Consider the following 13,638-nt stretch of genomic DNA (forward strand, 5'->3'; position numbering starts at 1 on the left):
TGCATGAACCTGAAAAAATTGATCCGAAACAAATAAAAAATAATAATAAAGCAGACAAAAATCGTAGGTTTGGTTTTATGATTTTCTTAAACCGAACTTATGGTTCGGTTTTGGTTTTGCTTATATGCTTATAATATAAAAACCAAAAAAACACCAAAGTTTATAAACATGCAAATCAAATATTTTAGCAATAATCAAACAATTATTAATTAACAGAATGATTTATGTCCAACTTCATTATTCGGGGAAAACATATTAACTTCCAAGCTTAAATGGCAATACTGAAAATACTTAAACTGAACCGCACCCAAAACAAAAACAAAAACCAAAAAGGCTGATACCAAAGGATTTTCTAAATTTCAAAAACCAAAGTTTCATTTTTGTTCAATTTTAACCTAAAACCAAACCACCCCTACGCCATGTGACCTCTTGCTTCGTAGGTTGGTTAACCATAATCAAAATTGCCGGTTAACCATAGGTCGGTTAACCATCAGTTGCAGATCGGTTTCGGTTAAATTTAATTAATTGTTTGATGCATTTCTTTCCCTTGGTTCAAGTTAAAAAAAATGGTTCGGTTAACCATAACTACAATCTCTCCTCTCTCTCTCTCTCTTCTCACACACACAACCCTGCTTGATAAAGAAAAGCAGCCGAGCTCGAGCAAGCCCGCTTAAATTCGAGTTTAGCCTTAAACTTTAATTAAAATAAAAAAGTATAACAAAACCGGATAATAAAAAAACACTATATCTCTCTCACACACACAATCGAAACGCACACACTTCGAAACCGAGAACTCTCTCTCTCTACGCCGTTAACGGAATATTCTTCCATATTATCTGTAACCCTAATTCGCCGGAAACGGTTATCCAGTTACTCAATTAAATAAGTTATGAGTACCGGCGAGCTGCTCAGCATTGAGCCTCAAGAGCTTCAATTTCCATGTATGTAAAGTAATTAATTATTATTATTATTACTTAGATCTGTTAACTGATTTTGTGATTTTGATAGTTGAATTGAAGAAGCAGATCTCGTGTGACATGCAGTTGACGAACAAGACCAACAATCATGTGGCCTTCAAGGTATTAATTTCTTTAATTGTTAAGATTTTCATGTGAAGTTGATTAGTTGAATTGGACACTGTATGTATGTAGGAATGTAAACTTGCTAGGTTAAAAATTAAGCAGTTGAATTAAGGTACACTTGTTGTAAGTAGTACTAATTTGTTTAATTGCTATGATTTTGAATAGTTGATTTATACACTGTATGTAGGAATGGAAACTTGTTAGGTTATAAATTAAGCATTTGAAGGCACTGTTATTGTGACTAAGCAGTTAATGCGGAAAAATATTGGATATCTGTCAAGGACCGATATCTGAGATATCGGTTATCGCGGTGGGATATCAGATATCAGTAATTTTAATATTATGCAAAATTTATATGTATAGCACTTTAACACTAACAATTCAGTATACTCTCCTACTATTAACAAATTATCCTTTTGCAACTGCCAAACACACTAACAATTGTAGCAGCAAGTAGGAACTGATTGAGACTCAAAACACTAACATTAAACACTCAAAGTTGAAAATTAAGACTTAAAACAGTCAATATCGCCGGTATTATCGATACCGATATTCTGACCGATATTTCAAACGAAGACCGATAACCGAATACCACCGATATTGACTGCATAGTATTGTGATTAGTATTATTACTAGTTTGTCTAATTGTTATGATTTTGATGTGAAATTAATTAGTTGATTTGGACACTATGTATGTAGGAATGTAAACTTGTTAAGTGTAATCAGTTATAACTTGTTTGATTGTAATGATTGTGATGTGAATTTGAATCGGATACTGTATGTAGGAATATCATAGTTATCAAATGTGCTAAGCGCACTCAACGTGCAAAAAAGGCGACGGCCTTTTGAAAAAAGGTGCTCTTTAATAAAAAAATGAAAATATATTATCTGTAAGAAAAATAATACTATTCTTCAAATAAAATAAATAAAAGCTATTATATATCATTTAATATTATATAATTAGTACCAAAAGTTTTAAATAGTCCTTCCTTCTGATTTTAATCATTCTTCTTGTTAAACTCCACCTTTAAAATTTATTTTTAAAGTTTAAATGGCTACTGTAAAGCAAATTAAAGTATAAGAAACATGAGCATAAACCATATGTGGATTAATCAAGAAATAGAAGAAAAATGATTGAAAAAATTATACTTCTATTAACCTTGTTTTCTAGTCTTGTGTGATTTGTAGAAACCAAATAATTATCTCTGATTATACAGAGAGATTGGAGTTAATTAAGTAAATCCAATTTTTTTTAAGGAAATTCTTATCAATTAGTTAATGATAAAGCCAATGAAATAAAAAAAAGTAAAAAAAAAATATCAAATTCCGGACTTGGCTCTTAAAAAAACACCTTAACCATGGAAAGTTGGTGAAGTAGTGGCTCGCCCTAAAAAAACGCCCAGGCGGTCCAAGTGACCACTTTTAATAAACTTGCTAGGTTATAAATTAAGCATTTGAAGGAATTGTTGTTGCAATTAGTACTAATTTGTTCAATTGTTATGAATTATGATATTGATGTGAATTTGAATCAGACAGCGTGTGTAGGAATATAGGCTTTTTAGGTTATATATTAACTATTAAGCATTCGAATTAAGGTACCGGTGTTGTAAGTAGTACTGATTTGTTCAATTGTTTTTTATGTGAATTTGAATCGGACTGTGTATGTAGCAATATACTTGTTAGGTTATAAACTAAGCATTTGAAGGTACTGCTATTGTAATTGGTACTAATATGTATAATTGTTATGAATTTGATGGGAACTTGAATCAGACACACCGTACGTAGAAATATAGACTTCTTATTAATTCTTAACAAATTAGTATTTGCAATTTGTGAAGGCCGTTCTGACTATATAAGAAATCCGTGATAAATAATAAGATAAATAACTTATTTCATTTTGGAACCTTCATAGATTTATCGAATCGGTCACTATTTCTGAATCTCAAAAAAGAGATAAAAATAACAAGAAATAGAATTTGATTAGTTGGTATTCAAAATGTACAACTCAAGTAGTGAAGTCGAGAAAGAGATGGTTGAATCAAAATAGTTTACTTCATATTAAGTATTAAGCATTTGAATTAAGGTACTGTTACAATTAGTGATAGTTTGCACAATTGTTACGATCTTGATCATTTGACGTGAACTTGACTCAGACACTGTATGTAGGAATATAGGCTTCTTAGGCTATATATTAACTATTGAGCATTTGAATTAAGGTACTGTTATTGTAACCAGTACTAATTTGTTCAATTGTTACGCTTTTGATGTGAACTTGAATTAGACAGTGTATGTAGGAATATAAACTTGCTAGGTTATAAATTAAGCATTTGAATTAAGGCACTGCTATTGTAATTAGGACTAGTTTATTCAATTGTTATGATTTTGATGTGAGCTTGAATCAGACGCTGTATGTAGGAATATGAACTTGTATATGGTTATAATTTATGCATTTGAATTAAGGTGCTATTGTTGTAATTAGTACTACTTTGTTCAATTGTTATGACTTATGTGTTAGGATTAAACGCACACACGAAACCGAACACACACACGAAAGCAGTAAACGAACACGAGGATTTAACGTGGTTCGGTCTAAACTGACCTACGTCCACGGGTGGCAACTAGGTATATCTTTATTGAGTGACAAATATTACAAGTACATAATGTTGTTTATATAGAGACTGAACTAGGGTTAGTAAATTATTATGCAAGAAATCTAAACCGGGCCGGGCTTGGGCCCGACCGCCCACACCCGTCTCCTCTTTTGACTTCATATAATAAACCGGGCCAACAAGGCCTATGAACCCAACAATCTCCCACTCGGAGGCCTTGAGTACTCTCGTCTGCACTCCTGATTGTACTTCTGTAATCTGAACATTAAACTTCTTCTAGTTGCCACCGCCTTCTCATCAATTAACCTGAAGGCCCGTTGAAGCTCCCCGGAGCTCCAACACGTCAGTCACGGCTGAAACTGCCCCTGACCCATTCTCTGTCCCTACCGGCTCCCACTGTAACGAACTACCGGATCCTGAGATAACCTGAGAACAAACACTCTCCATATTCAGCAAGTAATTCATTGGAGAGACTTTTACAGCTGGAATACTGGTTTTCTTAATCCACTGTCGACCTGGAACTGTAACTGAAACACTACCTGTGCTCCCACTGTCACGATGTCCCCCAACTGATTTAACCTTCCTAGCTCGTTCATCCTGAATCTTCACTTTGGCTCTGGGTTTGTTACTTGCAAAACGAACCTTCTTCTGCCCACGAGATTCTGTGAACCGGACTTTGTCTTTCACCAAAACTGGATCCACTCCTTTCGGTGACATATCGACCATATACAACGAACCCATTTTCTTGCCACGAGCAACCACGAGATTCCCTTTGACTACTTTCCACTGCCCATTCCCGAACTTAACATCGTGCCCCTGGTCATCCAACTGCCCATCTGAAATCAAACGTTTCTTCAAACTTGGAATAACCCTCACGTCTTTCAAAGTCCAAGAAGTACCGGCTGAAGTTATCAAATCAACGTCTCCCATACCCGTAACCTCTAAAATATCATCATTCGCTAGTCGAACCTTTCCAAAATCCCCAAATTTAAGATTCTTCATCGTTTCACTACAGTGAGTGGCATGAAACGATGCACCAGAATCCATCACCCAAGCATCAACGCTACTCTCAACACTACAAACCAAAGCCTCATCACTACTGACCCCGTCATCTGTGTCGTCTTCTGTAACGTTCACCTCTTTCTTACCATTCGGACACTGATTCCTGAAGTGTCATTTCTCTTTACAACCCCAACATTCAATATCCTTACGAGTCTTAGACTGACTCCTCTTCCTGCTCCCACTGCCTCGCTGTTTTCCCCTACCTCTACCTTCTGTGACTAGCATATTGCCTGATGATTCACCTGAACTTCTGCGTCTTGAATCTTCTCCCAGAATCAGATCTCGAATCCCATCGAAAGTAATATTTGTAGACGAACTACAAACTGCAGTCACTGTTTGCGACCAACTGTCGGGCAAAGAGGATAATAACAAGAGGCCTTGAACTTCATCATCAAACTTAATGCCGACTGACACTAAGCGGGAGAAATTCGAGTTAAGATTATTAATATGCGTTGTAACTGACCCACCCTCTTTCATTCGAGTTGTCACTAACTCTCGGATAAGATAGACTTTATTCGCTGCCGAAGGCTTCTCATACATGTTGGATAGTGCGTCCATCATACCACGGGCTGTGGTTTCTTTCATGACGTTAAACGCCACATCTTCCGACAACGACAATGTAATACAAGCCCTAGCTTTCTTGTCTAACTTCTTCCAATCTGCTTCTGACAACTTTTCTGGTTTTTCATCCTCAAGCACTACATCCAAGTCTTTCTGACAAAGTAACGCTTCAATCTGCATCTTCCACCAACCAAATTTCTGTCCGTCAAACTTCTGTATCGAAACCTTTCCGTCTTCTGCCATGGCAATGACTAAAACGAAAAACTGGATAAAACAGAGACAGACACAGCAACACGAGCCTGAACTTAACGATTGTTCTACTGAACTCTGTTAAAAAATCAACCTATTTTAAACGTGCAGCGGAATAACGAACTAAAAATCAGAAAACTGAAACTTTAAACTGAAACGATAAAACCTGACAACGCGGTTGGTACTGGTTCTAAGTTTCTTTAACGCTTCTTCTGACTTAACAACTGTTCTTCAAAAATAGGATCTTGATTCAATTGCTCTTGACCCAAATAATTCTCTCGGTTAATTAACAAAAGAAAAAACTAAAAAAGACTTTTTTTTTCTTTTACGTTATACGGATTGCAACAAAGGAAAAAATATTCCTTTACTTTTTCTTGATAGCAACGAACTCCAAGAAAAAATAATAATTCAGCTTCCTTTTCACTTTGTTCAATCCCAAGTATTGTCTCTGCTTGAAACAATGGCGAATTTCTAAACTCCGAAAACGCACAGGTTCTCTACCAAAACTAAACTTCGCCAATTCTAAGCTATGGTCGAACAGACAATCAAGAACTCAGCGACGCTAGACACCTGCCTTAGAGTCCACGGTGACGATCTTTGATTTCTGGATCTGACCGAGTAAACAAGAGAGGTCGCGGTGGTGGCGATGCGGTGCTCAAGTACTTTCAAACAGAACCTCAACTCAGTACGTCGGACAGCGACGGCGGCCGTAAACCCTGACGACGACTTGTTGCGGCAGCAACAAAACTCGGTGGCGGCGGTTAATTATCTGCCGACCCTTACCGATTCTGATGCGGCGGTAACGAGCGACTCTACGTGTTCTTCGTGTGATCCGAACCTAAGCTCTAGATACCACTTGTTAGGATTAAACGCACACACGAAACCGAACACACACACGAAAGCAGTAAACGAACACGAGGATTTAACGTGGTTCGGTCTAAACTGACCTACGTCCACGGGTGGCAACTAGGTATATCTTTATTGAGTGACAAATATTACAAGTACATAATGTTGTTTATATAGAGACTGAACTAGGGTTAGTAAATTATTATGCAAGAAATCTAAACCGGGCCGGGATTGGGCCCGACCGCCCACACCCGTCTCCTCTTTTGACTTCATATAATAAACCGGGCCAACAAGGCCTACGAACCCAACATTATGATTTTGATGTGAACTTGAATTACACTTTATGTAGGAATGTAAACTTGTTAGGTTCAAAATTAAGGTGCTTTGATGATACAGTTTTCAGTTTTTGAATCTTTATTATGGTATTCTGCAGGTTTAAGTTCAAATAATTTATATATGGTTTTATAGAACTATTATTACATGAGGTGGAAAATGTTAAATACATAAAATTCTTAGATTTTTATGTACATCTATAGATGGAAAAATGTATTATATATACACTTTATGTAGAAATATAGAAATATAAACTTGTTAGGCTATAAATTAAGCATTTGAATTAAGATTAGGTGATACAGTTTTCAATTTTGAATCTTATTATGGAATTTTCAGGTTTAAGTTCAAGAACTCAAAAAATGGTTTTATAGAACTAGAACTGGCTAGAAACTGGTGTATTACACATTACACGAGGTAGAAATATTAATCCATAAAATTCTTAGATTTTTGTGTGCATCTTATAGGTGGAAAAGTGTATTATATATACTAACGGTTTTAAAAAAATAAAAAAATATGTAAAACTAATATGTAATTGGCTTTCTGAAATATATTAATTAATATTTAATGTAATTTGACTTGCAATTACATTTAATTGAAAAGAAATGTGCTTTTTAGTCTAATTAGTACTTTCTAAAAATATACGATTAACAAGAAGAGAGAGGGGCGATTAATAAGAGATAGGCGGGGGAAAATGGTAAGAAAGGATATGGAGGCAACAGATGGCATGAGAAATCCTTCTTTATCATTAGATAGTATATATACATATAGATCTGATAAACTACCATTATTGTATTCATTATTTTCTCTGTTTTCATGAAATTTCAGGTGAAAACTACTAATCCAAAGAAGTACTGTGTTAGGCCTAACACTGGGGTCGTTTTGCCTCATTCTACTTGTGATGTCACAGGTTCGCATTTTGCATTTTACTTTAAATATAAATATATATCTGTTTTAAGTTTTACCAAAATGACATTGGTTTTATATATGTATAGTTACAATGCAAGCTCAAAAGGAGGCTCCTCCTGACATGCAATGCAAGGACAAGTTTTTGCTACAAAGTGCAGTTGCAAGTCCGGGAGCCACCACTAAAGATATTACTCCAGAATTGGTATTTGCTTAAGTTATAAAATAATTTTTCAGACTTTTGATGTCGTGAATGAAATTTTAAGGTTTAAACATATTATTTTGCAACAGTTTAACAAGGAATCTGGAAATCAAGTGGAAGAATGCAAATTAAAAGTTAATTATGTTGCTCCCGCACAACTGCCTTCACCCGTAAGAGAAGGATCCGAGGAAGGTTCCTCTCCAAGGGCATCGGTTTCTGAAAACGGGGCTGTAAACACAGACGACTCTGTGAGTTTTTTTTAAGTAGTTTTTTGTTGTTTTTATGGAACTTACTTATAAAAGTGTTAAATTTATTTCTGCAGGTTTCAAGAGCATATGTTGAATCTAATGAGAAACCTTCAGAGGTTATCTTTTGAGCTATTGTATTTATTGTTCATGTATTGTTTATCTGTTACATTACTTACATATATTGTTCATGTGTTTGTGTGTTTTCAGACTAGGGCTCTTATTGCTAAGCTAACTGAGGAGAAGAATTTTGCTGTTCAACAATCTAACAAGCTTCACCAAGAAATGGTACTTAAACCTTTGCTTAAACTTAATTTATGCGTTATTAATACTTCATTAATTTGTAGCTAGCTTGATAGCGTTTAATTAGATCATAGCATTGATTTGATTCAAACTTCACTACTTTCAGAATTTATAATCAGTTATTACATAGCTTAGTAATCACCAGACATTAGCAGAACTTAAAAGTTGAAACCCAAGCAAAAAAAGAAAAAAAAATCCTGCTGCTCTTGATCCCATATGCCAATCTGAGCTTTGATTTTAGACAAAATCAGTTCTAACTCTTCTATTGGCTATATGGACCATTTGAAGTTCACTTGGATTTGAAAACCAGTGGGACCACAATATTTTGAAATCTTTAGCCATCAAAAATCATTTGAACGTCCCATGTGATGTTCTGAAAAAGATTTGGTCTGCTTTTTTACTCCTGGAATAAAAGTGATTCTTCCCCTGCCTCAATATAAGATATGCTACCGATCACAGTCCACACAACCAGTTACCATACTCTTTTGATTTAATATGAAGCCCATCTTTGATCTTTGTCTCTCATAAGTCATAAGAAATAATATCCATAGCCAAACACAATTTAAATTGTTTCAACACCCACCACCTGAATACTGTTTCCCAAATACACATCTCTTTATATATCCCAAATTCCCGATATCATGATCTATCCTATGTTTTAAAAAGCGTGAGCTACACCGAGGAGATAACGCCCCTGGAGTAGTGTGTGAGGCGGAGCGCACGTATCATGTATGTGAGGCACCTTTATTTAGTAAAAGGCTTCTAAATTGTTTATAACACACATTTCAAACACATTAATCATTAATGCACCTCTAACAACTAAAAATGCTGCATAGTGTGTATCACTTTTGGACCAAAATCAATGCAATTAAAAGTACATATGACAAAAAGGACAAGAAGGATAAAAGTTTAGGGTCTAATAACTAATTTAATAATAACTTAACCTTAAAGGATGAAAATATTGGTCGTCACTGTTAGGTGTGGGGGCTGTGGGCCCTAGGGGCAGCAGTTAGCAGCTGGCACTAATTATCTTTATTAGGGAACTGTTCACAATTAGGATGCCCTAATCTTTATTTATAAATGATATTGACACCTCATGTAATATAGACTCACTAATGCACCCGTGGATGTAGGCCATATCAACCAAACCATGTAAACTTATTGTGTTATCTTGCTTCTATTTCATTCACTATTTCTTTTTGTGTTTTTTGTGCCGCTCCACGTCAGAAGACAGCCGTCTTCGATCAGCAATATGTGAATTGTGGTCTGTCTGATACCGATCGGACCTGCGCAGATAAGCTGTTACCACAAAGAACAGCAGCCGATCATTAACAGATCACTGCTGCTGTTTCTGTGTATTAATTGTTCAACCAGATCTGTTCGACCAATAGCGGAAGCTGTTTTTTGATCAGCCGTATAACCATTCTAGCAGTCACACATTCATTTCATCTCCATGTGTGCACCCCTCCTTGCTCTCCCTCATCCCTGTCTTTGTATACAAACCTGCGATTTTCCAGTTCATACAAAGTTGTCTGAAGTTCATACGCATCGCATATAAGATCCAGTTTCTGTTGTAAGCTCTAATTTTGGTCCCCTTTAGATATTCATTGCCCATGTAAAAGTGTGCCTAAACTCGTGCCGTGTCTAAGGGGCTTGAAGCCAGCCACCATTGCCTGGACTCTTCGGAAGCGCACCATCCCTCACCTGAGGTCGCCTTGTGCCTAAGCACACTTTTTACAACACAAGTTCTATCATTTCAATTGCTTCTTCAACTAGGAGTCTAGGACAAAGAGACGCCTAAGTTATTTAGAACCAAGTAACCAAAATATCGGAATCCTTCCATGGCATTATTTTCACACTAAACTTTCTCTGGAAAGTGTTTGTTCCACTTTGTCTTGAACACGCGCCTCCCCATTGCATTTTCCTCTTGTAACCAGTTACACCTATCACTGTTATATGGCTTTTGAGAGAATGAATGAATAAATAAGCTCATTTAACTCCTTTGACTCTCTCAACTCCCTCCCTTTCTTGGATCCCTTCTCCATCCTCAAGCCTAACACCTCTCTGGCTGCTTGAGATGACTTCACTTCACGACTATCAGATACACCAGAAACTTTCGAGAACACCCCATTCTTTTTCCTTTATTTAATAACCAGGGGTGTGCATGGTTCGGTTTGGGTCGGTTTTGGGCTTAACCAAACCAAAAACCAAAACTTCGTTTTTTGGATTTTTTAAACCATTTGGTTTTGGTTCGATTATTTTGGTTTTTGCCATTTGAGCTTGAAAATTTTGAGCCAAAAAAAAGCTGGCCCAAAATATTGAACTTAGATACAAACCATTATGTAAGTTAATAACTAACTGATTACTACACATTTAGGCAAGAAAATATTTGAGCTACATATTTATTAATCTTATAAATTACTCCAAAAAAAAAATCTAGAAATTCGGTTTGGTTCGTTTTTTTTTTTTGGTTTTTGTTACACGCAATACCAAAACTGAACCATCAATTCGGTTTTTACGAAAACATAAAACCAAACCGTTGGTTGTTTCGGTTCGGTTTTTTGGGTTTGGATTTTTCGGGTTTTCCACTTTCGGATCAATTTTTTCAGTTACATGCAGACCCCTAATAACAGCCGATTAAATATGATCACCCACCCAAACAGATAGTAACAGTCACACCGACTGTTTGGTTGTTCCAACCAGATTAATTTACGTGTCACGGGAACACCCATCTCTCTCAAGAACACGTCGTTCTTTTCTTGATTCCCCTTCAGTCGGCTACCAGAAACACACCTGCAAACACCCCGTGTAGCTAGCGTCTCCTCTCGGTACATTGTCATTCTGATAGAAACTGGAAATCTAAAGTACTGAAATTCAGATAATAGCCACATTCGAGATAGGCTTGATCTCCAATTACAAGGTTAAAGAACCCTAATTCTGATAAACATAAACATCCATCCCTAATAAAACAAAAACACTCCTATTAATACTAAACTAATTGGCAGTTCTAGAACAAAACTGCCCCACTAATTTCTACTTAAACTGTTTCCGCTTGTTTGGTCAAATGGGTTTAGGCGGGAACAGATTCTAAGGGACCAGGTACGTATCACATTCTCACCTTCTAAGTTAAACAAAACATCTTTCAATCGCTCGATCTCATCCACAAGCCTTGGGTCGTTCTTGATCAGCCCCATGCGACCCTTTCAATCATTCAACTCGACCCCAACAGTTCCTTAGTGTGCTTACCTCGCAATCCTATTGTGTAGATCCTTCGTCAACTCAACCAAATCCACTGTTCTTTTCTGGAGAGTGAAACCTCGACTTCTGGTGCTTTAAATCGCAAAACCAGGGATTTGGTTCACCTATATGTGTTGTGAAGCTCCTGTCCAAAAATGAGTGACACTCCGACGGTTCAATATCAAGGAAAATCTAACTTCTTTGCTGCTAGGTCTCCCAGAAACGGGATTTCTCAACTTCCTCTCCTTTACTCTTCGCTTTCTGGCTGGGATCAATCAGTCCACAGGTTTCTTCTTTAGATGATTGAGCCATTGCTTCCTCTTCTCTGATACTAATTGCTGCAAAACAATGTATAAATTAATAAAACGGTGAACAAGAAAACGCAGGAAAGTTTTGAAGCTAAAACAGGCTTTGACTCTTTTCTAATTATCAAACTCAAGAACCCCATCAAAAACGTGTACAAAGGTGAATGTATATATATTAACAAAACTTGGACAAAACAGTAACTCTAAAAAGACAAGAGATATCCAAATCTTTACTATAAAGTATAAACTAGGAAAAATAAACTTTAAACAGAACTCACTGCTTCTCCAAGAAAACCGCTACAGAGACCGATTGATGGGTCATCATTAATCAATCGGATCCTACTTTAGTTCCTTCTAACGTATACCTTTGTTGTATAAAGGTTATCCCCTTCAAATCGCGATTACAAAATATAATTCTCTTTCCATCTTCATCGTCATTTGTGTAATTTATTTTTATTCCCGTTGTAGGAACAGTTAAGGCGTCAAGACAACAAAAGCCGTGGTGGTGTCCCGTTCCTATATGTTGTTCTTATCGGTTTGCTCGGGATTCTGTTGGGTTATTTGATGAAATAAACATTGAATTCAAATCCATGGAAGACCCTGTTTTAGGTGTGATATGAGAAGACTATGGTCAGAGTGAGAAATGGTTTTTTTCTGTTAATTTTATTTTACATGATGTGTAATTTTGGGTAACATAACATCTGTGCCCACTGATTTGTTAAGGTCATATGTTGGATTTCTTATATTTGGTACAAAGTTGTGTCTAATTTGTTTTCATTTTCTATTTCCTTAGAATTTGCCTCTTGTCCTTTTAATTTTGATTTTATCGTATTTGAATTGCATAACCGACTGCATAACAAATAATGTTCGACCCATTTTATTTTGCTCCCTTTCGGTGAAGTAAATTAACCTAAGGTACAGATAAATGAGGGTTTGATCCAGATTGTTCTTTGGAAGACTTATCTTGTGGATTTTTGTTCAAGAATGAAATCTTGTTCAAACTGTTTAGTGTCCATATCCGGTTCATCCCTCTTCTAATTGTGTTATCAACCCTAAAATTATATCTTTATACTAGGTCTCGAGAAACTATTATAACTTCAAAATATGATAATACAAACTTAAATATAGAGAAGTATTATTCTTTTCTAAGTTCATGCGATTGAGTTCTTGTTGATGTTTCAAAATTCTTTTATACTTGTTGGTAATACTGGTTAAACTGGATGCTGGGCAAGTGGCGAATATGTATTTGGCTCGGTAATTTGGACGAACGGTGTATATGTTGCATTGGCGGTTTTACAGTAATACCTGTTCATGTTCATACAGGTGCACTTGTTTGATTCAAAAGTAAAACTTTTGATTTAGAGTCCTGATTAAAAGTTTTAACCTAGCAGCCAATCCGTAAACGATTTACCTAGTTCTTACCTTCATACGTCCCAAAAACATTGGTTCTTGTCTTCATTCCTCAATTTTATAGGTTGTATGTAGGGCCATCCAAACTGTTCGCCGCTCGAACTTGCTTGGAAACTGCTTGGAAAATGCTCATTGCTTGATTGTAAACGAGCCGCTCTGCTTGGTTCGGTTTGTAAACGAGTCAAGCAACGAGCAAAGGTCTGCTTATATTTTATATATAATTATATATAAACAAATATATAAATATATAGACAACACACATAAAATATAAGTATACAATTTTTTAAATCT

At 36.1% G+C, this 13,638-nt stretch overlaps 1 pseudogene across 1 annotated transcript; it reads left to right on the plus strand.

Moving 5' to 3' along the window:
• The first annotated feature begins 835 nt into the window (after positions 1-835).
• Positions 836-12,621, plus strand: LOC143557798 (vesicle-associated protein 1-2-like; annotated as a pseudogene). The gene is made up of 8 exons (XR_013139631.1): positions 836-941; positions 1,009-1,079; positions 7,568-7,649; positions 7,735-7,850; positions 7,937-8,110; positions 8,170-8,211; positions 8,303-8,380; positions 12,406-12,621. The product of XR_013139631.1 is annotated as a vesicle-associated protein 1-2-like (transcript).
• Positions 12,622-13,638: the final 1,017 nt, after the last annotated feature.

Source organism: Bidens hawaiensis, unplaced genomic scaffold (genome assembly GCF_021521415.1).
Source record: "Bidens hawaiensis isolate Kalapana, Puna unplaced genomic scaffold, B.hawaiensis_p1.1 tig00019187_1, whole genome shotgun sequence".
Taxonomy (NCBI): Eukaryota; Viridiplantae; Streptophyta; class Magnoliopsida; order Asterales; family Asteraceae; genus Bidens; species Bidens hawaiensis.